At 40.3% G+C, this 9,624-nt stretch overlaps 1 protein-coding gene across 35 annotated transcripts in view; it reads left to right on the forward strand.

Moving 5' to 3' along the window:
- The window catches only part of MORN1 (MORN repeat containing 1), a 220,845-nt gene that overhangs the window by 130,710 nt on the left and 80,511 nt on the right, over positions 1 to 9,624 (forward strand). For 26 of the 35 annotated variants that reach the window (XR_010392799.1, XR_010392789.1, XR_010392793.1 and 23 more), the window contains one exon: positions 266 to 373. The exons of the other annotated variants lie outside the window; for them this stretch is intronic. The gene's annotated coding sequence lies outside the window, so the exon portion shown is untranslated. The remainder of the gene's footprint in view (positions 1 to 265; positions 374 to 9,624) is intronic. 35 annotated transcript variants of the gene reach the window in all.

Genomic DNA, 9,624 nt, shown 5'->3' on the forward strand with positions numbered 1-9,624 from the left:
GATTCAGCAGGCACAAATGGGAAGGGAGATGGAACTATTTTTCATGTAATCATAATTGTGTTCTAATTATAACATGGAATGAAAACTACTGCCCAATTATAAGACAATGTATCACTGTCATAGGCAGTGCTTTGAAGGTTTATGTACTTAAAAGTACTGTGGCATTCTCAAGGCTCCTCTGTTTACTCGTTTGTCTCAACATCTTCTAGCAATAGCACTACTATGACTAAAGTCATTAATTAATATACTCCCTGTTTCTTTGCAGAAGTTACAGTCCTGTTCAGAAGGAATTAAAGCAGTTTTGTGGAGTAGCTTGATTTTCCTATTACAGTTTTGACCACTCTGAGTTTGACAGCTGAGGGCAGGAGGAGAGGTGGGTTTTTTTCCTCTACTTTTCTTGGAAATGCTTTTTTGTCAGGTGTACCTATTACCGAATTTTTATTTCTCTCTGAATTTTAGTATGATGACATGCCTGACCCCATAATAGCAGATTATCCACTCATGCCAGTGTTACTTTGTTGATATGTAGAATAAGTGAGACAAAAATCTCACCCAGTAAATGTTTGTTTTCTTCTCTTTTACCATCAGTGCGAAAAGACACTGTACATTTTCCAGTGTTACCATTTTATTTTCAGTTAGTTTTCCTTAGATGTTTTTCATTGTATGCAGAGGAGATTGCATTATAGGCAAAGGCATACACACATTAAGCAAGCTAGACTGAATAGCAACCACAGTGAAAATTCACTGATACACAGTTTGTCATGGTCTGTAAAAACCTGAAAACCTTACAAGACCCCCAAGAGTGTGGTCAGATAGCTATACTGTAGAAGTCTAAACTTCTGCATCTCCCACCTGTTGCTGCTTCTCCTCGCTGGATTAAATCTGATGTAAAACTACCTGCCAACTCATAGGAGTCAACCCTTTGTTTGCCATTAACCATTTGTTAATAAAATAGACAATGAGCAGCTGTCCCCAAGCAAAGCATTGGGATTTAGATTCTGTTTTATCCTGGCATGAAAAGACCCCATCCTTGTCCATCATTTGAAATACATCCCACTGGTTAAGTCATGTTCTATCTGTTAATTCATATTTCTTGTACACAGAATTCTGAGCCCTGGAGTGCAGGAAATCAGTGAGGGCAAAGGGATACAGCATAGCAGCACTGCTTCCTGACATAATTTCATGCACTTTCTAATAACTAACCATCTGACAAGTTAAACCTTACCACACTAAGCTTTGCAGCATGCCCAGTAGATCGACTAATACCTTTTACTTTGGGCCTCTGAAGAGGATGAATCATTGTAAGGAATGGTCACCCCCAGAGCACCCATATCTGTAGCCGCAGTGTATGAAGAGGCAAGATCTCTCAAGCAAATGGATATGAAGTTGTTTTGTGTACTATTGGTCAAAACGAAGTTGTCAAACTCCACATGTAAATCAATAGGCTGTCAGCATAGATTTTGGCATGCCGGGAGCCAGTTAATAAGCAGGCTGCCACATTCTATACCACCTTCAGTTCACAGATAGATTTAAGGTGCAGCCCCAAGTACAGCACACTGCAATATGCCTTGCTGTCAAAGTAAGAACTAGGGAGTGTTGACTTATTCAGCAGTTTCACACGAGGACAGGCTTGACAGGTGGCACCAGAATGTGAGGTCTGTTTCACATTCTTTCATTAATTTTTTGCAAACTTCAGTGACTTTTGAAAGGAACCATATTGGCAACACTGGAGACTGCACTCTTCTATTTATCGGTAAAATATAGAATGGGAAAGTGCAGTGCAAACTTACCTGCTTGCTGATTGTCCTGATTGAAAAGCTTTAGCCCTGCTCTGTGGTGTTTCATGGGAGTAGGAAGGCAGCTGGCTGTAGCTCATTCATGAAGGCATGTAGAGATCCATGTAGGGTAAAATGAACCTTTGTAGCCTGTAAGTGTTTCAGTGAGGTTTAATGTAGTATATGCTCTGCATTCATCCTTAATCACTGACTGCCCTGCTAGGGAGCCAGCTTGGGCCATTATGGCAGTATTTTTCACGTGGAGAACCTTACCCACAGAGAGGTGGGCTGAGACTGAAAAAAACATTTCACAACCAGCGGAAAGCAGTGACTTTGGTAACTGAATGCCATGATAGAAAATATCACTGCTCAGATAAATCATGAGGAAAAAACAGTCGTAGAAACAAGGAGTAAAATGCAACTTTGGTGCAAAATAACAGCAGTGACAGAAAGTGGATTTCACTATTCCCCCCAAAATTCACAGTGGCTCTTATGATTATCTGTTGCTTTTCCTAAGGTCTTTCAGGAATCACTCTGCCCACATTAGTGCTGACTGATAGGTTGAACAAGTGCTCCTAACATTTAGTTTCACACTCTTTTTGATGGCTTTGATTTGTCTCTGATACTAATTTACATACATAAAAATTATTTGTAGGCCAATAATTGTTCAGATTAAGATCCAGGGCTTCTCCTATGACCTTGTAATTCAACTGTGCTTGGAGTCAGTGATACCAGATAGGATGAAGCAAACCAAGAACTCAGTGGGAAAATTGTTTCTCTGTGTGCATAACAGAGAAAATCTTTTACGATGTTACGTTTGATTTGAGGTTAAAACCTGTAGTATTTGCTAAGTGACACTACTGTCATGTGACGTGGAGTATAGACCTCAGAATAGGGGATTAAAACCATCATGTTGTCTCCGAGCGTGCTTAGTGGATTCCTGAGTCCTGATTCTAATCCCTCCTGATCCCTTAAACCACATGAGTCAGGAATAACTCCACTGAAATCAGTATTACACTAATTTGAAATCAATGCCAAAAGAAGAGGATCAGGATAGTTTGAATAGCAGAGTCAGAGCAGCAGCTCTTCAAAGTGGAGTTCTTACTGACCAGGTCCCTACAAAATCATAAAGGTTCTGCTTTTACAGCTTTAAAGCTTCTTCAGTAAGTCACATTGCAGACAGTTACACATACCAAAATGTAATCACTACAGAAGGTAAAGGGCCAGACGTCCATGGATTTATTTCACATATAAAAGTATCAGTCCTTCCTCACATTTTTTTGAGTACGGAAGACATTAGTTGGAACCACAGTGAAGTGGGAATTATATCAGGAACAGAAAAGGGGACAACGAAACAAACTGAGGCCTGGGCATCAGCTGTTCGCCAAAGAACTGCCCAAATGCTTCAGACGCATTACCTTTGGAGAAGTCTGATTTGGTTAAGGATGCTCATGGCAGTTGAATAATACCATAGGCTACAAAACTGGATTACAACATGAATGGAAACTAAAATTCACTTGCTGCAAAAATCACAGGAGAAGGCTTCTTCTCAGGCCATTACATGTCCAGGGCTCACAGAGATCAGCCACATCAGTTGAAAAACTCCTGTGGCCTTAAAGGGGTTTGGAATCAAGCCTTAATATGGATTACCAGAAAATGCAGAGGCAGTTTTAAAAGGGACAGTTGACAAGAGCAACATTTGTTCAAATCTCTGAAGTTGTATTCAAGTTATTTTCTCTGGTTAGAGGTTTATTAGAGGTATCTGAAGTGCTTCTTCATTAAAACAGAGAAGGAGACTCCGGTGATAATATCTAGCATGTTCATTAGAACTGTTTGCCTACTACATGGCTTCTCTTTGTCCTACTTACTCTTTTTCTTGTTTTATTTTTAAAGGCATATGCATAGTTTCATAGTTATTTATTTTGGATGTTGTCCAAGAATTGTTAGTAGCTTGCCATCTTTTGGCATGCTTTGTGAAATGAGGATCTTGGTACACTACTAAATGAATGACTGTCTGTATCACAAGAGCCACCATTAAAATTGCTGATAAGTAGCACTTCAGCATATATTCCTGGCAGAGGCCAAGGACCAAATAGTTTTAGAGGTGGAATGACCATCTGCCTCTTCTTGGTGGCAACTCACGGTTGACTGAGCAGTGTCAGGAAAGCTTGTCTGCTTTACCGTTTATAGGGGCAAGTCAAGGATTTCTGTACTACCCATCTGGTACCTGATCCTCGCATCCGGTTCTTTTTTGTTTTAAGTTACTTGGTTTACCTTTCTTTTTCCCCACTTCCCCATGATAAAGCATTCTTTTCCCCTGCTACTCAGATTTCTTTAAGTGGCACCTCAGACCACAAAGACAAGTGCATTACTTGTCCTGTGTGCTTTGTTTCCACAGTATCCTACTAGTTCCCTGATGCAGTGCAAGCTAGGTCTTAAGCATCTCTTGGTACCCAGGAACTTGGTATCTTCCTTTCCTGCACTTTTCTGATATTAATGCTTTGGCACATAAAAAAACGCCAACAGATGTCATCAAGTGTAAAGAGACAGGTGGTGTCAATGCGTCAGAGGAGGGACTTCCTCCAGAAAGATGGCACTTACTGAGTTATGTAGGCTGCCCATGCAAATCCGTAGGCATGTGACATCTATCTCCTTGTGAGGCAGTCCTAATGTCCTTGTGAGCAGGCACAATGCCATTCTGAGCCCATGAATAGAAGCTTATTGTAGGTACTTTATAAAAGACACATCTTACATGATAGATTTGTAAGTGAGGCTTCATGCTGCAATCGTGTACCTCACAGAAATCTGCATGACACAGTCAACTGGGTAAAAGTCTGACATTTAGGTGACAGTTTAGTCTCAACTTTGTCACTGCTGTATGCCTTTGGTAAAGCTAATGCATCTTCAGGCTGTCATCTGCAAAAAAGTGTTGTGTGATATTGGCCAGACTTCATGAAACCTTTAACTTTTTCATTATGCAGTTGTAGAGACACTGTATTGTGTCAGAGCTATCAAATGAGAGCGCTAAATCCAGAAAGACTCTCTCAAAAGACTTTATGGACATGAGTTTACTTTTTTCCCAGAGTCTCTTTTTCACTCTTGCCTTCATGCCAGTGGTTCTATGTATCTCTTTCTGTATCTCCCATTACTCACATTAGAACAGGAACACGGAAAAGTGAGACTATTTCCATAGGTTGCCTCATATTTCTGTCATATAATGACTAGACAAACTATGAGTGCAGACCCTTTCTTTTTGATATCCAAATCTTTAGATAATAGGCTTAATTCTCTAATATGGATAGACAGCTTAATGAAACATCTAAACCCCAGACAATGAATGAACTTTTTTTGTCTGTCTTTGGTCTATGTCACTACTACCATTTTATATAACTCACCATTATATCATAGTTTCTGTATGTTCAGGGTTCTGGAATACAGGGTGGAGGATACGGTTCTCTCTCATGGGTCAAATGGCCCAAATGTCATCCTTATAACAGAGGAATGCAATTTTAGATGGCCATGTTTCCATTCTAAACCTGTAGGTTATTATTGTATGTCTATATTCCGTAGCACCTAGAGACCTCTTTCAAGATCAGGATTGTATTATTGCAAAAAACAAAAAAAATTATCCCTGCTTCTAGAGAGCTCACAGTCTAAGATGTATGACCTACAGAGATGGTTTGAGAGAAGCCTAAAATCAAGTATGTTTGCTTTTACACAAATATTTGTCCTTCTAAAAATACTTTAAAGTGCCATCTAACTCACCTGTCCACCAAGTCATGACTGATCTTCTGATCGGGTATATCAAGGATGCCAGTTCTATGACCTGCATGACAGGTATGATCTGCCAGATCAGTTCATACAGCATACGTTCTGTTTTTTCCTGTCCTCTCTCCTGAAGATGGTATCGTGTGTCCCCACCATGTAATCTGACATGTATCAGTTGTATGACTAAAATACAGATCTACCCTGTCACATGAATGATAAACATTCATTCACATGATGGGAATGTGTATTGATTCACATGCGCAAAGGTGTTACTTGCCTGTCACACTATGCCTGGTTACTGAAATGCATCCTTTCTTAGAGAAGGGAAGGGTTCATGACTTTGATCCCGGATGTCTGAGCTTCTGGTTATATGACAGCACAGAACACTGGTTTACTCCCCTTTCGCACTTGCACAAGAAAGTTGTTCAGCCAGACAGTTAGATACCAATGGCTTAAGTGGACAGAATGAATTATCTACACTCCTCCATAACTGAGTACTGAAATACAGGTCTGCCTATTCTGTTTGTATGATGCCAATCTGTTTTTGCTCACAGTCTACCCTTGCTAACCCTACCTAGTCTTTTCTGAGTGATAGGAGCAAACTCTGTGCTCATATTTTACGTTCTTTCTTTAAAACCTACTGATTTCTTGAAGCAAAAAGGTTTGCAGAGAGATGAAGGGTACTCTTCTCCCCTAGAAAGTCTCCACTCCTTTCCCACTGATGCTGTAATCTGTTGCTAAGGCAGTGGCTGTGCTGTAACATAGTGTTCTCTCTCTCTCTCATTGTGTTTATGAGCAGGTGGAACTGAAATTGCTTGTTTTCCACACAAATAGCTATAGAACAAATGTACTAAAGGAAATGGGGGTGGGTGGAGAAGATCCACAACACCATTAATGAGAAAATAAAAGATGTGAGAACATTCCAAAGTTGAACAGAAATATAAAAATAAAGCTGATCATTGAGCACCTTCTCAGTGTGAGGCAGTCCAATTCATGGAGCACTGGACTAAAAATCAGGAAACCAGAATTTTATTCTTAGCGCTTCCACTAGCCTGCTGAAAAGTTTTAGTCCAGGTATTTTCTGATTCTGTCTCCGTTTTTCCATCATTAGAGAGGGCTGCTGATTCTTTGAAAAAGTGTATGAAAGCTGATGAAGAAAAACACTAGTTGACATCTGGATTTTACTGTCACAACAAGCAGCAGGGACCTGGTGAAGTACTAAGTACTGAGAAGGTAAAGATAAGTTCAAAAGTACCCTAGTAATAGAAAAAAAGGTATGCACTGAAGGAAAAGGGATTCAGTGGGGAGGCTGTTTGTATTCCTGTTTTGCATGATTTTACAAGGATGAAGAAGTGGAATCAGAACCCTCTCAAGTCCCTTTATATCACTGCACTATATCTGCAAACATTTTTACCTTGACATTAATGTATAACCATTCACAGAGCTGGCATTAGCACAGCACGTTTTGCGATGTATCAGACACATTGCATTGCAGAGGAAAACAAAGGCAGATGAAGTGAGAAGTGGGAGTCATGAATCATTTAAAAAGAAATAGCACACATGGAGCCCACTGTAAAAAGAGTGACAGCATCACCATTCAGAGAGAGTTCTAGCCAATGGGTAAGAGTACAACTACTGCAGCTCAGGAAGGGGAGAAGGAGGGGAGGGAATGAGGCAAGACATGTACTTTATGAAGTTGAGACAGACACCTTCTTTCATGAACCAGTCTCATAACTTGAAAATAGAATTTCTGTAAGATACTCAGTTCATTTCTACCCACACCCATCACACATGCGCACGTACAGACACATACTTGTAATGCTCTGCTGCCATGTGCTCTGTGCTAGAGCTGGCCATGCAGTGCTCCGAGTAGGTGGAGAGAATCTTCTTTGTTAATGTTTCATATCTATTTGCATATTCTCTGAAGGTCTGATTCTTATTTCACTCACATGAGTTTTAAACTGTTATGACTTCAGTGAAGTTGCTCCTGATTTATACTGTTGAAACTGTCATGTCATATGGGGGGCAGGGGGGGGACGGACATAAGCTGATTAGTAAGTACATGGTGACAGGTCAAACTAACAGAGTGATATACATACATATGAAACTGTGTCTGGGCCCTGGCTGGACTAAGAGGCTTTAATTGCCCTGCCCAGCCTCACCTGGGGCCTTAACTGAGGCCCCTTCAGCCCATGGACCCAGGAGTCCCATATAAGCTCCTTACCTGAGTGTAGTGTAGGTGTAACTATCTTTAGTTGTGTCACAGCTGTGCCTGGCTATGGACCTCTATGTATCCTGACCTATGTATTGACCTCCCAGCTTGACCTCAGATCTGTCCTGTCACTGTGGACTTGCCTGGCAATTGATGTGTTTTGTCTGACCCTGATTACTGTTTCTGGACCTGATCCTGGTTTGATGACTTGCACTTCTGGCTTGACCTCGAACTTGCCTCGTAACCATGAACTTGCCCGTTGGCCTGACCTCTCAGCTGACCTGACTCTGGCTGCCATTCTTGGGCCTGCCATGCTCACTTTGTGTACTGCGGGGCTGGAGCCTGGCTGATGAGGCCCATGCAGTTATGGCCTTGTCATTGTGCTTGGCTCCGCAATCTGTAGGGAGCAACTGGCCTACACTGCTCCCTGATGCCCTTCTTTCTTCTGATAGTGCAGCTTTAGCACTCTAGAATAGCTTCTTTTCTAGATCTGTACTTTGTTCTCTCTTTAGAAGAATTGCTGTTTTCCCATATAGCTTTGTTGTTGAACAAATAAGCAGCTTTTCTCCTTGAAACATAGTAGTGCCATTCACAAATATGCTAATTACTTTAGATGATTATGTAGTCATAGTGTTCTGGGCTTCATAAAATAGTGAGTCCTGATGAAATGGGTGACTGAAACTGGTGCTTCTATGAGTCTTTCCTTTTGACAGCTTAGGATATTTTAAAATCTTCAATTAAAGATAGATAAAAGAATTAGCTTAAGTTCAGCTCTTGAGAGTCTGGGATAGTTTCTGAAGTGTCTTTTCTCTTAATGGCATGGAAGCCTATACAAGGCTATATATGTAGATGCCTTCTTCTGGATGCTGAGTTACTCCAAGTTTGCAAGTCATTGTGAGGTGTTTTTTCCTTTATGAGCAGGGGGTTTATTCAGTTTACTAATTTTGAATTAGTGCTGGTTTTCTATTGTAGCCTATCTGATATTTTTCTCAGGTACTGAACAAGCTGTGAATTTCATGAAACTCACACTATAAACTTCCATGGAAATAAATCTTGCAGTGCCACCCTGGTTCACATAGGAATTTTCCACCAGAAATGATGCATGTCCAGTTAAAATTTTGAATCAAGCATTGCTTTACCTATCAACAGGCCAGGCGATCAGAAAAAGCAAGTTCAGTAGATAAGACCCTAATTGAAATTGAAAAATTTCTTCAGAGACCACGAGCATAAAGTCAGTGTTCTTGTACCACAGGTAGACCTAAAGCTTTAGTCATTTAATGGTTGAAAAGGTAAATTGGTTAAAAGATCATTTCAAAGAACCTGACTGAGTCATCACAAAGGACCATTACCCCACAGACTAAAGTCTAGAGGAACTTTTAGGCTCAAATCTTTCTTTCTCAGTAAATAAAATATGTGTGTATCTTGTTCTTTTTTTTAATCCTGCTTTAAAACAATTTACTTTATTTTTACTAGCGATTAGCATAATTTTCAGCAAAAAAAAAACTGAATGTCGAATTTGGCAGAGTTTATATACTTACTTAAAGGTGTGCTGTCACATAAAATTACTTTCTGAATTCAGAGGTTAAGTGTTGGGGTTTCTTTTGAAGTGAAAGAAAAAAGCAGGTTTGATTACTAAAATGATCCAGTTTGCTTGACATACTGTAGAAGCAAATAGAGGGCGGGGGGAAATCAAATCACTCAAGGCAAAAAAAACCTGCCAAGACAACATTTTTAACACTTACACCAGACAAACTGTTGGATTTCAAATCGGCAAACAGTCTGTTATGACAATCCTTTGATGGAGCATCTCATACAGAGACAACTCTGTATGAGGGAAACTCAGCTCCAAGCAAGTGGGGCTTCTAATCA

Source organism: Dromaius novaehollandiae, chromosome 24 (assembly GCF_036370855.1).
Source record: "Dromaius novaehollandiae isolate bDroNov1 chromosome 24, bDroNov1.hap1, whole genome shotgun sequence".
Classification (NCBI taxonomy): domain Eukaryota; kingdom Metazoa; phylum Chordata; class Aves; order Casuariiformes; family Dromaiidae; genus Dromaius; species Dromaius novaehollandiae.